The sequence below is a fragment of the Oryza brachyantha genome, chromosome 11 (assembly GCF_000231095.2).
Source record: "Oryza brachyantha chromosome 11, ObraRS2, whole genome shotgun sequence".
Lineage (NCBI taxonomy): Eukaryota > Viridiplantae > Streptophyta > Magnoliopsida > Poales > Poaceae > Oryza > Oryza brachyantha.
Genome location: NC_023173.2, coordinates 11,075,725 through 11,094,589, shown reverse-complemented (window position 1 = coordinate 11,094,589; position 18,865 = coordinate 11,075,725). Strand labels below are relative to the sequence as shown.

General features: G+C 42.3%; 1 non-coding gene and 1 pseudogene across 1 annotated transcript; one reads left to right on the top strand and one right to left on the bottom strand.

Moving 5' to 3' along the window:
* LOC102702908 overlaps positions 1-18,068 on the top strand; it is a 39,366-nt pseudogene extending 21,298 nt beyond the window's left edge.
* Positions 10,672-10,808, bottom strand: LOC121055862. The gene has a single exon (XR_005812847.1). It is a non-coding gene; the product is annotated as a small nucleolar RNA Z247 (small nucleolar RNA).
* Positions 18,069-18,865: the final 797 nt, after the last annotated feature.

Sequence of the window (18,865 nt, the reverse complement as noted above, 5' to 3'; positions counted from 1 at the left end):
AATTGTGAATAAGATAAAAGATTAAATATAGATAGAAATCATCGATAGCAAATAAAAAGTCGGGGTGGGTGAGTACTAATTACCTGGATCAACAGTTCACAGCCTGAGGAAGTGTGCACTAGGCCAGGCTGCCATCGCTGTATATACGTACTAACGTACGTGTGTGTGGTCAAGCAGAGGAGAAGTTGTATCACACGAACGGCAGAAGAAATTAGTCATACGTTGAAATCACATCACTATGGGGAAAAAAAAGGAACAAGGATAACGATTAGCTGAAATTCTAGTACTAAACCAGATCAAAACATTTCAGTCCATATTATCAGTGCTTCGCCCAGTCTTTGCGCTGTTCTGCGATTATTTTCATATCCGCTAAAATGTTGGGGTCACTTGAATTTTGATCAAAATTCAACGGTGGTGCACGGTTGAAAAATAAAACGAATTCATTGCAACAGATAATCGAATTATATATCATGAGCAGAAAAGTTCAATACCAGCATTGAAAGAACAAACAATACCAAGTTAATTATTTTTATACCAAAAGAGCATTTCCCATCTCTGAGGAGGTACATAAGATATCACTATTTTCTATGTAAAATTTAGGATCTTCTGCTATCTAAGGTACTAAGAGCATCTTTAACAATGTACTAAACAGGTTTCCAAAACAATTTTTTTTGATTCTACGTTAAAAACACATAGGTCCAACAGACCACCTATAGTGCTCCTAAAATAATCGTCCTCCCAATCCAAGCCCAAAAACTGCCTAAATCTCAGGAGGCGATCCACCCTCCCAATCTCGTTTCATGGCAAAATGATCTCACCTGAACAGTTCTATCGCGCCCTTTTCTTCTTCGCGGCCACGTAGCATCTCGTACGTGGGCGCCGCCAGACCCGCCTCCTCCGCCGATGCCCTCCAAATCTCCGGTGACTAGCACCACACTCTGCCGAGTCTTGCCGCTGGCGCAGCCCGCGGCTGGAGCCGCCCTCTCCACCGAAGCTTGCCACCGGCAGTCCCCTCAAGCGCAGCCCGCGGCCGACGCCACCCGTTTCACCAATGCTCACCGCTCGCGCAGCCCGCTCCGCCGAATCTCGCCGCCGAAGCAGCCCCCTCCGGCGCCGCCGCCCGCTCCACTGAATCTCGCCGGCGCAGCTCGCACCGTCGAAGGCATCCGACGACATCGCTCCCTCTACGGTCTGCAGGTCCCTCCGCTCCCTCTCCTCTTTACTCTGCACGCAAGAAATATTACCTACACCAAATAGCTTAATGTTGTTTATCAACTTTACAGTCAAAAAGTATGAATTACTACTACTAGAATAGTAAAGGGAACAATGATGGCCATCGTCTCGAGCCCATCCATGCTAAAGCTGCCATGGCTGCTACAGGCCTACAGCTAAAGCTGCATCATGCAGTGCACAACAAGCAGTATCAGGCCCCGTTCGTTCACATGCCTAAGTTAACTTATTCGTCTCGTTTTCTGCGCACATGTTTCCCGAGCTGCTAAACAGTGTATTTTTTATAAAATTTTTTATAGAAAAGTTGTTTTAAAAAATCATATTAATTTATTTTATATTTTTTAAATAATTAATTAATTAATCATGTACTAATCTATTACTATGTTTTCTGTGCTAGAGTAAGTTAACTTATCCTCGTACGAACGAACGCGGCCTGAGAGACAGTAGGAGGAGAAAGGGAGGACAGAGTTTACACGACAAAAAGTTTATGCACTAGTTTTCTAATAGAGGATGTCTAGGTGTTGCTGGTAAAAAGAAGATAACCACGTAAGCACGGGAGAAAAAAAACGTGAAATCAATCTTAACGAATTAGTTTATTTGGCCAACTACTATTTTTAAGACCTAACTTTTGGGCTTCTATTAGATTAGAGGATAATTTTTAGGCGTATGATTTTTAGAAGGCCTCCAATACAAAATTTTTAAGACTTAATCTTTAGCCCTTTGTTGAAGATGCTCTAAGGGGTATCAAATGGTATCTTCTCAGATATGATAAAATTGCTCATAAAAAAGGTCGACTATAAAAGTCAATTATGTTCCTGTAATCACCGCAAGAAAAACCTTTTACCTCCCAAAGTAGCACAGTATTTCTCCCAAGTTCCAAGTCATGTTTTATGGGACTCACTTACAAACTACGCAATTAATTAAACGTGTAATCTTGTTGCGATCCTTCGTGGCAACGACACCACACCACATACAAAAGCAATGATGATCAGTTCATAAGGATGAGAAGAAAGGAGTGGACGATCACGAGCGATGCTAGCTGAGCTTGGTCTTATATTCATGCTTTTAAAATAAAATCATATCTGGTGTCTGTAGTTAGGAGAATTGGAATTTGTGGGCATGTTCTCGATTGATGAACAACAAAAATTATGTTTTGTTTTTTAGGCAGTAGAGATATAATTAGTACAGATAAAATATCATTAAAGACCACTAAATAGTTAGAGGGAAACATCATATTTGCAAATAAAAAATAATTCATGAATAAAACATTTATATACGTATTCTTAGCAATCTAAAAGCCAAGATTACAAAATAAACTTTGGTGAAATACTCTAAAACTGACTCTAAATAAGACTGAAAATTTAAATGTTAGCCTGTAAACATAAACAGAAGTGCATGACACATAAAAAAACATAAACAAAAGTGAAAAGATTATGACGTTAGTTTGTCACTAGGTTTAATAAGTCAGCCATGTAACACCCCAGGCATGTGCAAGCATAGTTCACGTATGAAAGCACTGCACGGAAAACTAACTAACAACAGTTGTAGTAGGGAACAAAAATATTAATTCCGGGATGGCGTACTGGCGTACGTCTTTCCTTTATATTTTCATTAACATTTAGTCATGTATTTGACTCTTGTTTCATATGCGCATCTACGCAAGAAGTCTGAGCAATTGAGAGTACATGCATCCCTTAGATGGCTCAGATGGTTCCTTTCATGGATTAAGGTGAAAAATTCTAATTTTTTATTTTAAAAAATATCGGTGTGTTGCATAGGGGAACATAATTCTAATAATACATATGTCCTTATGTGCAGTGATAAACAGTCAAACATGATGATATGAATTTTTTCTCAAACCTTGTTTTTACTTCAATTATTATAATAGATGACCCATTACAAATAGGCTATTAAGTAACAGTGAACTCTAATACCAGGTATTAGGCTTATCCGAACCCCGCGCAAAAAAACCTCGGCCCGAGCTTGCAAATTCACAAAAAGATAAAGCGAAGGCCTGGTCCAACCCCTAGGCTTTTCTAAGGCCAGGTCAGGGTTGAACAGGCTAAGCTGTTATTTCATCCTGCTAAACTGTTTAAACCTTTTAATTCACTCTAAGTGTTCGAATGACTGGAGAATAAATAAATAAAGACAATGTGTCTAGAGTGCCAAAAGGTTGCACCATATTATATATATATATATATATATATATATACTCAACACATCATAGGTAAGTATTTATAGACCCAGTGGCAAACACACGGCTAAAGTTTAAGGGATTCCACTGAAATAAAGTAGGCCAATATAAATGGATTATGTGCAAGACAATGCAAAACATATATCACACTGTAAGTACATATAAAATCCAGGAAAATCTAATTATATTTTAATAATTGAACATATGTAATAATGAGCAATGAATAGTGTGGTTTGGCTAATATTAGTGGGGATCAGCATTCTTTACTTGAATCCGCCCTCGACTCACGTGTAAGTAACAAAGATACTTTAAATTTGAAGGCAAAATATCTCAATCCGCTAGCATACATCTCTCCAGTACAGGCTAGCTTTGTATCTTTTACGCTCAACTACGGTCAAGTTTCAACATGAATGTTTGTACAGTAGTTTATGCATATTTCATCGATATTGTCAAATCTTTTGAAATCTATTATAATTACTGAAATTATTTTTAGGCATATATATCCCATTCAAGAATTTCGAAACAGTTTCGCCTCAAAGTCTCTTTGGAGCTATTTCACGTTGAGTGGTAGCCCAGACCGGGAACGATGTTGCTGAGTTCCTCTTCCTGCCTTGCCGGACAATTCCCTGGAGCTTCACCCCATGGGATGAATTACCCAAGGAGACCCAGCAGTGCGCCTCCTCCGGTGGCTACCAGAGGTATGTGTACTGCTACCTCTGTTTCATATTGTATGGATTTTTAGTCTTGTCTAAATTCATCAATTAATGAATATATATAATTTATATATATGTCTAGACTGATTAACATTCATATGAATTTAGGTAATGTTAGAAAGTTTTACGATGTGAAATGAAGGGAGTAGTATATATGTTTGTTCTCTTCCGGGTTCCCTTCTGCTATACAGTCAAGATTACTGGGTGACATGTCCCAGCAGTAGCAGGCGTTCGGAATAACTTGGAGGTTGTGCCAAACTCAGGAATCCTGCACGGCATGGTAATACGCTGCTCCCTCCATATGTGAATGAATGTGCGAGACGTTGGTTAGTTTAAAATAGGAGGAAGTATTATATGAGTTACAGATCGTTTATTTTTTTTATAGTTTAATGATCGTGTCATTTTCTCCCGTGACAGTAGAACTCATAAGTCAATAATCAAGATCACTTTCCGGTCAATAATACTGGTCAGAAAATAGAGCTACCTCTGTTTTTTTTATTCAACGTTGTTGTTTGACTGTTTATCTTATTTAAAATTACTGAGTAAAACTAGAAAATTATAAGTCATGTTTAAAGTGTTTTTCGTAATATATCAAATAGAACAAAATAATTAATAATTGTGTAACTTTTTTATGAGACAAATGGTACTCTCCATTTCATATTATAAGACTTTCTGTATTTGTCTAAATTCATCCATATATCGATATATATGTTTTGTATATGTGTCTAAATTCATTGGCATATAAATAAATTTAAAGAAGGCTAGAAAGTTTTATAAGAAAATAAAAGCCAACGACGTCAAACAAGCAAAATTGGAGGGAGTACTCGTAGAGCACCGTAATGGCGCCCATATACACATGCATATCTCAATCCAAGGCTGAATGCATTCCATTTTGGTGAAATATACATAGCACAGAGACGAACTGAAGGCTACAGTAAGGAAGCAGCCGTAGGGAGCTAAACCACCGACATCTTCGTATGACACGGCATGGGTGGCCATGGTGCCATGAACCACCGACATCTTCGTATGACACGGCATGGGTGGCCATGGTGCCACTCAGGGGCTCTCCACAGGCTCCGTGCTACCCTTAGTGCGTCTAGTGGATTCTTGACAATCAGCAGCTCGACGGGTCCTGGTGCTAATCGTCCGAAGTAAACAAAGACATCCTCTTGTCTACGCTAGCATGTGTCGTTGCTCTGAAGAGATGGAATGCTGACCCAGATCACATCAGGAGAGGTAATTCAAAGTTAACAGAAAGTAACGTAATGTAATGATATACACATTTTAGATTGGCGTGTTGTTTCAATTAATTTTGTTTGTCTGTCTCGTCGTGTTTGAGTTCAAGGATGTGCTTGACATGCTATGGAAAATGGCTGTGACAGGACTGCATTTTATGATGGGCAGAGTGTCTCCCCTGTGGGGTTTAATATCAACTTTTCTGGTTTGCTTAATCTTGCTACTGAGATGGGCATGGAATTCCCTGTTATGAAAATGGACATCGATGGTATTCTTTATCTTCGGGAGATCGAGCTAGCAAGGTTAGTTCGTTTAAAAGACCCCTCACTAATACTCCCTCTATATTTTTTATTATATGACGCCTTTGATTTTTAGGTGCACATTTTAACCATTTGTTTTATTCAAAATTTATAAGGTATATTAAAGTTCCTATGATAATAATATTAAAACAAAATAATTAATAAATATATATTTTTAATAAGATGAATGATCAAACGTAGATATAAAAATAAACGGTGTCATATAAAAAATATGGAGGAAGTACTGAATTGGCATTTCTAAAGAACTGATGGCAACCCGCATGTCCTCATCAAGAACTTCTTCCTGTTTTTACATGTCTCTTTCAAGAGAACGGCTTCTATAGTAGATCTAACAACTTCAATGCATATTTGAGTTCCCAAACAATCAAAAATAGATCAGATCTTAACAACTTTAGTTCAAGATATTGGCAAATTCGTTTGAACACGTTCAATTTCAATTGATATATGGTTGTCTACTTTTAGAGGTGGTTCCAAAAAAAAAAAAGAAAGAAAGAAACTATAAATCATTGTACTTTCGTTTTCAACTGTGAGACCTTGCCATTATCCCAAACGTATTTTCTTATAACTTGAGAGTAAAAAAAATGTAATTTCCTTTTAGTCTTTCTACTGGATTACACTTGTTCTCTATTTATGCAATAAATAGGTTTCTACCTCTGTTATTTTCTACAAAACTGTTTTGGTCATGGACATATTCTCTAATACACATGTTTTAACATAACTATTTCAAACTATATATTTATAAAAACCTAAAATAATATAATTATATAAGAAAGTTCCTATGCCAACTCTTCTTATATTTTGAACAACTCTTGCATGTATTAATCCGATAACATTTCACAATTTGCCTACCCTGAGTCTAGAGTATCATCTATTTCGAAAGGAAAATATTTACTTCTGTACTAATGCGTTTAGTTACACAAAGTAAATAGCTGTAGTGACACTTCTATCCTGTGGCAATTTCAAACTTCATCAAGTTAATTTGCAAACTGGCATTGGTGGTGGCACAGTTGCAGCAAGGAAAGCCTGAAAGTTGGCAGAATCGTTTTCACCTCGTTGGAGGCCGCCGTACGTGTTGATATTTATATGGGAACAACCCCCATAGTGACGTATACAATCATGGAAGAGATAGTTACAAAACTAAATTATATCTCTATCTCTTTCCATATCTATCTTATCATCTCATGCATTACACGTGATAATAAACTCAATCTTTATCTCTAACACTCCCCCTCAATCATAACTTATCTAAGTTAAGATTGCATCTAAACTTCCTAAGTTGTTGCACAGCAATAGGTTTAGTAAACCTGTCTACAATTTGATCCCCTGAAGCTATGAAACGGATCTCCAATTGTTTTCGAGCAACTCGTTCTCGAACGAAGTGATAATCCATTTCAATATGTTTTGTTCTAGCATGGAATACTGGATTAACAGCCAAATAAGTAGCACCCAAATTATCACACCACATGCAAACAGTTTTGGGCACATCAACTCCTAATTCTTTTAGGAGAGCTTGAATCCAAATAACTTCTGCAGTTGCATTAGCAACAGCTTTATACTCTGCTTCTGTACTGGATCTAGAAACTGTAGCTTGTTTTCTTGCACTCTAGGAAACTAAATTAGATCCTAGAAATACAGCAAACCCTCCAGTTGATCTTCTATCGTCCACAGATCTTGCCTAGTCTGCATCTGAGAAGGCACTCATAGGCATGGATGGAGAATGACTTATCTTTAAACCAAGATCAACTGATGATTTTATATATCTCAGTATTCTCTTAACTGCCATCCAGTGATACATAGTTGGGCTGTGCAAGAACTGACAAACTTTATTGACTACAACTGAAATGTCAGGTCTTGTTAGAGTTAAATATTGAAGGGCCCCAACTATGCTTCTGTATCGGGTAGCATCATTTTCTCCCAAGATAACTCCACTATGAGCTGACAATTTTTCTGAAGTAGACAGAGGAGTACAAACCGGTTTGCAGTCCAACATACCTGCTCTCTTCAATAAATCTGAAGCATATTTTTCCTGTTTTAACAGAATACCTTCTCCTGTTGTACATACCTCTATCCCTAGGAAGTAATGTAGATCTCCTAGATCCTTGAGAGCAAATTCTTGTCTCAAATCTGCCAACAGTGCGGAAACACCCTTCTGTGTAGAGCTAGCCATAATTATATCATCAACATAGATAAGAACAAACAGTGTGACATTCTCTTTGTTGTAATAAAACAATGACGTGTCAGCTTTAGATGCTTGGAATCCAAGGTTAATTAACTTGTTACTTAACCTTGAATACCAGGTTCGAGGAGCCTCCTTTAGTCCATAAAGTGCCTTATCTAGCTTGCAAATATAATTGGGCCTACTCTTATTTTCATATCCAGGAGGTTGTCTCATGTATACCTCTTCTTCAAGGTATCCATGAAGGAATGCATTTTGCACATCTAGTTGACGAAGAAACTATCCCCTGAAGACAACAATAGACAAAATAGTTCTAATAGTGGCTACTTTAACTACAGGACTAAAGGTGTCTTCATAATCGATTCCATACCGCTGCTTGAACCCCTTTGCTACTAGACGAGCTTTATATCGATCTAGGCTACCATCTGACTTCCTCTTAATTTTGTATACCCACTTACAGTCAATAATATTTTTACCATGATTAGGTGGGACTAAATGCCAAGTTTTATTTTCTACTAAAGCAGCAAACTCAACATCCATAGCAGTTTTCCAATTTTCATTAGACAAGGCTTCATCTAAATTCTGGGGTTCTCCTGTAGCAGTCAAAAGGCCATACCTTACTGTGCCATCGGTGTATTTCTTTTCCTTTCTTATGCCCCTCGGAAGTCATGTAACTGGCCGAGTAGCCACACCTCGATCAAGTGTTGTCACAGGGGATCTAGATTGTGCCGTTGCATCGCCATGACTTGCCGTCGTGGTGCCATTATTGCTGTCAGTGCTGCCACTTGACGACGCCTCGCGACCGGGCGACGCCGAACCCGACGCACCTGGCGCTTGCCGTAGGGGGCTGACATCCTCGTCCGCATCGAACGGGAGCACTGGCGAGGTGGGAAAAGGACCCTGGGAATCTGTGCTATCAGAGAAAATAGAAATATCATCTCTGGGATTGTCTGCGGCATCCGGATGCACTGCATTTTCTTCAGAATGAGCCGTATTTTCTTGGCTGTTTTGCCTAGATCCTGCTGCTTCTTCAGGCACTTGTTCCTGCTGACCTGTGACAAGCTCAGAGGACCCGTTAGAATGTTCAGGAGCATTAAACATGCAGTCATTATATTCACCCCCATTAATTGCAATATTAGGATATAACGAGGGAGGAAGCAAAAGAATTTCTGAGCGCAGTCTTGCTCCAGCGTGTGCATGGAATTTTTCAAAAGGAAAAATGTTCTCATCGAACACGACATCTCAGGAAATATAAACTCTCCCAGTTGATATATCTAGGCACTTGAAGCCTTTGTGAATATTGTTGTACCCAAGGAAAGTGCATTGCTTTGAGCGAAACTGAAGTTTGTGCTTGTTGTATGGACGAAGATTGGGCCAGCATGCACACCCGAAGATTCTGAGAGCAGAATAATTGGGTTTCTGACCAAGGAGACGCTCTAAGGGGGTAGTGTATTGGATCACTTTGCTGGGTGTGTGGTTTATGAGGTAAGTGGCTGCTAGGAAAGCTTCATCCCAGAATTTGAGAGGCATGGACGCATGAGCAAGGCGAGCTAACCCAACCTCCACAATGTGTCGATGCTTGCGCTCTGCAGATCCATTTTGTTGGTGCGCATGGGGACACGAGACATAGTGGGAGATACCAATTTTAGTGAAGGAGTGTAATTTTTCATATTCTCCTCCCTAGTCAGTTTGCATAGAAATAATCTTTCGATTAAAAAGACGTTCAACACGTTGTTGGAACTCTTGGAACTTGAGAAAAACTTCAGACCTTTTTTTGAGTAAATAAACCCAAGTAAATTTACTGAAATCATCTATGAAACTGACATAATATTGTCTGCCCCCAACAGAGGTAGGAGCAGGTCCCCCACACATCTGAAAACACAAGTTCTAAAGGATTACTAGACACACTAGAGGATTTAGAATAGGGTAACTGATGACTCTTTGCCTGTTGACAAGCATTACAGACTCCTGACTCATTACTTTCTCCTGAACATGGGAGATTATTACTGCTAATGACTTTGTGGACGATGGCTAAGAATGGATGGCCCAACCTGCTATGCATCTTGTTATTGTGGGCTTGATGGCTCCAAGGACTTGTCTGGATGTAGAGAAGGAGGATGATGGCAACGGGTACAGTCCATTGCGGCATGGTCCTCTAAGAAGAAGACTCTTCGTGACCTGATCCTTAATAGCAAAGAAACGAGGATGAACTTCAACAAAAGCTTGATTATCAACAGCTAATCTATGAGCAGAAATGAGGTTCTTCTTAGCCTTAGGCACATGCAATATATTTTTCAGATGAATATTGCGAAAAGGGGTGTGAATAATAGATTGACCGACATGTTTAATGTCCCTAACTGCACCGCTTGCCGTGTGGATCTGTTCCTTGCCGTTGTACTTCTCATGTGTTGTTAGTTTGTCCAATTCTCCCGTGATGTGGTCGGTGGCTCCGGTATCCATGTACCAGTTTGCATCTATACCATAGGAGGTTGCGGCTGCAGTTTTTTGGATCCAAAACAAAATTTTTGTCGTACCTGTGCCAGCAATCTGCTACCACATGTCCAGGTTTGCCGCAAAGCTGACAAACTGGACGCTGCTTGTTGTAGTTGTTGTAGGTGCGCCCACTATTGTTGCCTTGCCCCCGGCCACCGCGATCAGAGCGGCCTGCCCCGCCCCCATGACCACGGAACGAGTTGTTGTTGTTGCCGGAGGGGTTATTGGTGTTGAAGTTGCCTCCTTTGCCACTGCGCCTTGCGCTGTTGACGGATGAGCCGCTGGCTTGTTGGTGTAGTTTGGCTCGGCTCTCGAAGCTCAAGAGCTGACTGTAGATCTCCGCGATTGTGACTGCTTCCGCCTTGCCAACGAGAGGAGGCGACTGTCTCGTAATCATCATCAAGCCCGGCAAGGATGTAGGACATCATGTCCTCGTCGTCGAGAGGTTTGCCAGCAGATGACATCTCCTCCGCTAGCGCCTTCATCTTGTTGATATATTCTGTGACACTGAGATCACCCTTGCGGGTCGTCGACAGTGCAAGACGAGTGTTCAACGCACGCGCTCGTGATTGTGAGGAGAGCATCGTTGTGATTGCACTCCATGTCTCGGCGGCCGTCTCTAGATTGACAACCTGAGTAAGAATATCTTTTGAAACAGATGCAAGAAGAAAACCAAGCACCTGTTGGTCGGCGACAACCCACTCCTCGTATGCAGGGTTGGCCTTTGTGACGATCTTGTCATCTTCCTTGACGTTGATCTCTGCCGAAGGAGCGTTCTTCACGCCGATGAGGTACCCCTCCATGCGGGCACCACGGATCACAGGAAGAATCTGTGTCTTCCATAGCAGGAAATTATTCCTGGTGAGTTTCTCCCGGACAACTTGTCCAGAGAGCGGATTTGCAGCAGAATTGGAGGAGCTTGCCATGGCAGATGCGATCTCACGTATAGAAGATAGGCTCTGATACCATGAAAGTTGGCAGAAGTGTTTTCACCTCGTTGGAGGCCGCCGTACGTGTTGATATTTATATGGGAACAGCCCCCATAGTGGCGTATACAATCATGGAAGAGATAGTTACAAAACTGAATTATATCTCTATCTCTTTCCATATCTATCTTATCATCTCATGCATTACACGTGATAATAAACTCAATCTTTATCTCTAACAAAGCCTTCATGGCATATGTATCAGAAGGGATTGGGAGAAGACAGGATTGGGACCTTGTGATGGCATATCAGAGGAAGAACGGCTCATTGTTCAACTCGCCTTCCACCACTGCTGCTGCAGCAATCTACAGCCGCAACGACAGAATGCTTGACTATTTGGGTTCACTCACTAGCAAATTCGGTTGCTCAGGTGCATAATGTTTTACATTTCGTCCAAACAAATGGCCAATAATAATAATCATGTGTCAAACAGCAAGTATATGTATATATGAGAATTTAAATTGGAGATTTATTTGTATTTTTTCTTTGTTTGGCAGTGCCTGTCATATATCCAGACAATGTATACTCCCAGCTTTACATGGTGAACACTCTTGAAAAGATGGGGATCTCTTCGGATTTTCCTTGCGAGATACGAGACATACTGGACATGACTTGCAGGTATTTAATTTGAGAGATTTGCTCTGTTACTTTTTGTTGGACTGAAGCAAATCTCTTAATTTGGATGTTAAATACGAGATATGCTGTATCTTTGTACACCTATTCCTTATTAATATCTTCATGATTCTGCTCTGCTTCCAGCTGCTGGATGCAAAACGAGGAAGAAATCATGTCGGATATGGCGACGTGTGCAAAGGCATTCCGCCTCCTTCGTATGAACGGTTATGACATCAACTCAGGTGCATCTCCAGAAGTTGGGACGCAATTTCTTTTTGTTTGTACTTTACAGTTAAAAATTTACTTTTGGGAACATTTAATCACCACCTTGGAACCTTGAACAGATGGAATGGCTCAATTTGCTGAACAGTCCTGCTACGATGATTCAATTCATGCATATCTCAATGATATCCAGCCTTGGCTGGAGCTGTACAGAAGTTCACAAGTTCGCTTCTCGGAAGATGATTTGATCCTAGAAAATATTGGTTCTTGGTCAGCTAAGTTACTGAAGCAGCAACTCTCCTCAAGAAAGATATCAAAACCATTAGTCCAGGAGGTAATTAATTCAGTACTACTACATTGTCAGAAACAAGAACCATTCCCATTTTGATCCCATTTTCTGCAGATCGAGTATGCCCCTGAATTCCCTATCTTTGCAACCGTGGAACCACTAGAGCACAAGGGGAACATAGAACGGTTCAAGACAAACAGCTTCCAGCTTGTGAAATCAGGACACTGGTAAAATTCAGAACACCATTCTCATGGGTTCTAATTCATGCATTGCTATTACCAGCCTGAAATAATTCTGAACATATCCTACATTGGATCAGTGGCTCCTCCAGCGCGAACACAGGAATCCTCTCCTTGGCAATCGACAAATTCCAATCCACCCAGTCCGTTTTCCAACAGGAACTCCAGGATCTCCACAGGTGCAGAGACATTCTACCCATCCATCCATACATAATAATCCTGACACTGGCAGCTAATTAATTCTTAATTAACTCGAAACATGCATGTGTGCCATTTTTCAGATGGGTGAAGGAGCACAGGCTGGATGAGCTGAAGTTCGCAAGGATACTGCCGCTGCACACGTGCTTCTGTGCGATCGTGCCGCTGTTCCCTCCCGAGCTGTTCGTGCCCCGCGTCGCGTTGAGCCAGAACGCCGTGCTGACGACGGCCGTCGACGACCTGTTCGACGGCGGGGGCTCCATGAAGGAGATGAGGAACATGGTGGAGCTCTTCGAGAAGTAAGTATGTATATAGTGAGTAATTTTACTATTTGGAGGTATCAGAAGATATTACTGTTTTCTACGTAAAATTTGATATCTTCTAATATCTAAGCTAACAAGAGGTACTAAATTTTTCATAGAAAACATTCTTAAGGATGGGAAAGAGATTTGCTCCAGTCTAACAAAAGTTACCTCGAAGTATTGGATCTAGCTGAGTAGGATGTGCATTGTTAGATTCAACGATCAGAAATAATTTGGTACCATGAGGTATCGGTAACTCGAAATATTTTTTGTTATTTTTTGTTGGACCAAAACAAATCTCATCGGAAAAATGCTCATGTACAGCAGTACACCCCTCCATGTTCCATGCGTTTCTTTGTGCATATGTTGGAGTGGGATCGATATACTGCTTGGTCCTGTGTTTGTGGTGCTTGCAGATGGGACGAACACGCCGAGGTTGGGTTCAGCTCCGAGAACGTCGAGATCTTGTTCTAGGCCGTTTACAACACGATCAGGTGTATGGGTGCAATGGCCGCGCAGCTGCAGAATCGTAGCGTCATGGATCATCTCGTGGAGCTAGTAAGTCTGTCTGCCTGGTTTTAATTGATTAATAGGTTGGAATTTTTATCCACCGAGAATTTTTGCTGTGTACACAACGAAATGTTTGTGCAGTGGGTGGTGACGGTGAGGACGATGATGACGGAGGCGGAGTGGGTGGAGAACAAGTACATCCCGACGACGATGGAGGAGTACATGCCGGTGGCGGAGCACTCCTTCGCGTTCAACCCCATCATCCCGACGTCGGTGTACCTGATCGGCGAGCCGCTGCCGGAGGAGGTGGTGAGGAGCGAGGAGTACACCCGGCTGCTGCAGCACGCTAACACTGTCGGCCGCCTCATCAACGACGTGTGACGCTCGAGAGGGAGATGCGCGCGGGGAAGCCCAACAGCGTCGTGGTGCGGGCCGCCGCCCATGCCAGGGGCGGCGCCATGGCTCCGGCGGTCGTGGAGACGGCGAAGGAGGAGGTGAGGAGGGTGATCCAGATGGCCAGGTGGGAGCTGTAGCGGCTGGTGTTACAGGTGGCCAAACGGGCCATCCAGGCATGGCACGGCACTAGCACGACCAGGCACGGCATGGCTAGGCATGGCACTACTTAGCACGGGAATAGAGTCGTGCCGTCCCTGTTAGTGCCACCGTGCTGGGATGGAGGCCCAGGCCCAGAACTAGGCTGCACCAGACGTGCCGTGCCGTGTTACTGGGCACGGGGGCACTATAGGGTTATGCCGACACAGGTACTAACATGCAAAAAAGAGTAAAGGACATGACTGATCCTTAAACTTGTACCGCGGTACTAACTAGGTCCATAAACTTAGAAAGTGCACGTTTAGGTCCATGAACTCGTTTTAATGTCTAAAATCATCGACCTTGATGATACATTAAAACAAGTTCATGGACCTGGATGGTATATTTAAAATAAGTTCATAGACCTGGATAGTACATTAAAACAAGTTTATGGACCTAAACGTACATTTTCTAAGTTTATAGACCTAAGTGGTACCGCGGCACATGTTTAAGGACCGGCTATGTACATTACAGTTGAATGTCTCATTACAGTCCATAGTCCATATTTTATAATATTACAAGTCATTACATAAATGGTCATCAATTAAGATATTGGTTTTCAAATGCCTCTATAAGTTCTTTGTCCTCCACACATTGCTGCAACCTTGATTCTGCAGCCTCCCAATCTTTGATGCAGGCCAGCATCTCCACCATTTCAGTCGTCAGCTTTCTCCACCGATCCTCGATGATCCTGCCTGTCATACTAAATGTAGATTCTGATGAAATGGTAGACACAGGAACAGTTAGAATATCTTTAGCCATGATAGATAGTACAGGATAGGTCAGTTTGTGCTCATGCCACCAATTCAGGATGTTGAAATCATTATCCAACTGGCTCACTGTGTCACAGTCTAAGTAGGATACAAGTTCAGAAACATTAGAAGCTGATGAACTTATAGCCTGCAACAGGGCTGTTGTAGAAGTATCTCTGGACAAGTTAATAGTAGAAGATTGAGAATGGATACCATCTGAAGAACCAGCAACATCATCATCACCATAAATTTCATCCTAAGCAGACTTTTTTCTTACCAAATAGGTTAGGAGGGGCAGTCCTCCTCAACCTTACAGATCCATACTTCTCCTCATACTTGTTGTAGACCTCTGTAAGTCGAGCTCTAGTGGCAAGCAAATAAGCGCTATAATCTGTACTAGTAAAGGTGCCTAACCTCCTAAGCACTTTAGTAAACCCTTTCATTTTAGCTCTAGGGTCTAATATGAATACAAAAGAGTAAAGCAAAGGTATGTCTCTCCAGTACTTGTTATACTTGTCTATCATAGGTTGAACAACAAATCTGATGTGAACATCATTAGCATAATTCTTCAAATGTATAGCAATCTTGATTAAGTAATGAATCATGAGACTAGATGTAGGATAATACACACCAGATAATGCAACAGTGGAATCATAAAACAGTTTAAGAAATGCAAGTACTTTTTGTGCCATAGCCCAATTTTCATCAGTTAATAGCAATGGCTGACCTTCAGCCCTAGGATACTGAGCATGCATGAAAGTAGTGAAAGGGGCCTTATAAGGAAATAAGTGTTTGAGCATTAAATATGTTGAATTCCATCTAACATCCATATCCAACTGAAACTTTCTAGGCCTAGCACCAGTAGCAATGCAATAACTTTTATATGCAGCAATCCTTTGGTTAGATGAATTGAAGAACGAAATTGCAATTCTAAATGTTTCAATCAAAGGCTTAAGAACAGATAGGGCCTCCTTCACAATCAGATTAATAATACAACATGCACAACGTTGATGCAAAATCATAGATTCAATAGAATTACCATCAGTGTCCTCATTGCGATCATCAAGTTCATCAGGAACCTCAAGACCAAGGTATGGAGACAACAAAGGCCTAAGCTTTTTCATGGCTTTAACATTAGTTGATGCATTATCTAAAGTAATAGCAAACACTTTTCCTGTCAATCCATAATCAACAAGCACAGATTCAATACGATCAGCAATGTTTTGGCCACTGTGGGACACATCAATCAACCTAAGACCAAGCACTCTCTTCTCTATTTGCCAATCATAATTTATGTAATGAGCACCAACACTAAGGTAGTCCTCTTTGGTATTACCAGACCAAATGTCAGAAGTTAGACAGACACAATTAACACCACCTGAGCTAACAGCCTCAGCAAGTTTAGAATTTTGTTCATCAAAAAATTTTTGTATGTCTCTAGTTGTGGTTTGCCTAGAGGCAGGTTGATATCTGGGGTAATGAGCAATTCTAATGTACTCTGCAAAAGCATCAGACTCACAAATACTAATAGGCAGATCAAGTCTAGCAATCAATCGAACAAGTTGAGTATCAGCAACCTGAGGACAGTACTCCCAATTACGCAAACTACCATCTGGATTAAAAGAGATTTGAGACTGAGATTGACGAACCTTCTCACGTCTCTTTAAACATTTAGAGATATGCCGAGAGAGGTGACCAGTGCCACCAGAGGAGAGACCAGAGTATTGCTTACCGCAATGGATGCACTTAGCTGTATACGTTACCTGCCTGTCACCTTCTTTTCAGTACAACTTCTCAAAATCATTCCACACAACAGAGGTACTAGCACGAATGAGTCGAGCGCTGTTCGCTTCGCCAGGACCATCACCGGCAGCAGCGGCGACAAGTTGTTCATCGTCGACGAGGATGGGTTCCTCGAGGTTAATCCCAAAGAGGGCCGCAGCATGCTCGCGCAGGTCGTCATCATCCTCCTCGTTCGTGCCAACTTGGCACTCCTGCTCGTCCGACATCTCTAGTCGCTGGCGCCAGCGCCCTAGTTCCTCGACGACTTGAAAGAAAGACCGAAGGGTTAGGGTTAGGGTTAGGGTTTCATACCTTGGCAACCGGAGCACCAGGATCGCCGGCGATGTCGACGATGCACGGATCTAGCTCCGGCTCTCTGGTTCCTCAGTGGATCAAGTATAGATCTAGAAAATAAAAGAGGTAGAAGTTTTTAGACAAAACAAAATATAGGAAATAAAGAGTGATCCTGACACTTACACTCGATCTGGAGCACCAGAGTGACCAGTGTCTGGCTCCGGCGAGGTCGACGACGGTCAGCATGGACAAGACGAGGAGGACGACAAGGACAGGTTGATGCTACATCGTCGGTGAGAGATGGTGATGAGTTGTTTCGATGGCGGTGCCGTGTGCCAGTGCCGGCCATCGGCGGCTCAAGAAGCAACCGGAGCTAGAGAAGAAGAGAGGACAGAGCGAGAGAGAGCAAGAGCGAGAGCGAGAGACGGGGAGAGCGACCGCGTGGCAGATCGATGCAAATAAGGTTAGGGTTTACACTGAGAGGTGAGAGAGCGATGCCGCCGGCCCGCCGCCTTTTATCCAACGGTCACAAACGCATCCACCGCCTATCCAACGGCTAGAATGCCTAGAGCCGTGCCTCTATCGGGCCAGCCCAATTATCCATGCCGTGCCTGGGCAAGCACTGTGGGCCGACTTCACGGCCCAAACATGGCACGTGTAGCGGGCCATGTCCGGCACGGGCCTGTTTGTTTGCGGGCCAGGTCGTGCTTGTTCCGTGCCAGTGCTAGCCCACCGGGCCTGGCCCATCTGGCCAACTATAGCTGGCGTTCAGGGATGGCGCCGTGGTGCCGCGGCGGTGCAGGGAGCTGCTCTGGCACAGCGGCAAGGTGGCGAACGTCTTCTACCGGGAGGAAGGCGCCTACACCAAGGAGACGATGCGGACCATGGCCAACGCCGTGATTCTCGATCCGCTGCAGCTGCAATGAACATGCAGTCAAGTTCCAAGCAGGGTCCGTCATGGTGACACTGACATGCATGCAGTCGCACGAGGGCATAACAGAAATTAATATAATCGAAAGCAGAAGAGTAAACGGTGGCTTCATTTATTTGTCTATGCACAATGCTCCTGTCCCTTTCTGTTCACGTGAATTTGGAGGCTCCAAAGCTGGGCATATTATATACGCAACTTGTTGGTCGTCACACGTGTACGACAAACGCCAGTTTGGGAGGGTACGACGCTGTTCCCTGCTTAGTCCTAGGAACACTCATTAATCGCCATGTACAGTTCTAAGCATGTGAGCTTTTTCTGTCTCTATATATATATAAGCAAACGGTACGAAGCACCATCGATCAAAGACTTGTGAGGAGCAGCATAAGGTTGGGTTTTCTTCGGTTCTCTCCGAGCTTTTCTGCTTCTCCAGCCTCCCGGGGCCATCTGGTATACATGTCTACCCTTCCCCTGTTGTCTCTTGAAAATGGTGTGTTTGATAAAAAGTATTCATTAGCTGCAATCAATCAATCTTTGCATCAAGTTGTTACATTGGGGTTTAATGTTATCGCTTTGATTTATTGTTTTCATCCTTACAATGTCTTGTATGATTCTAGCACAAAACAAACATCTGAATAATGCCGATTCTAAACTCCTTATGGGTGACGGTCTGACCGACCTAAAAAAACGTTAGTGATAAGAGCTCCTCAGTGCTAGCTTGGTGAACCTGCACTTAGGAGTTGCACGCTGCGAGAAAAAAAATAGCAGGCTATACTCGATTGCAGCCGATAATTA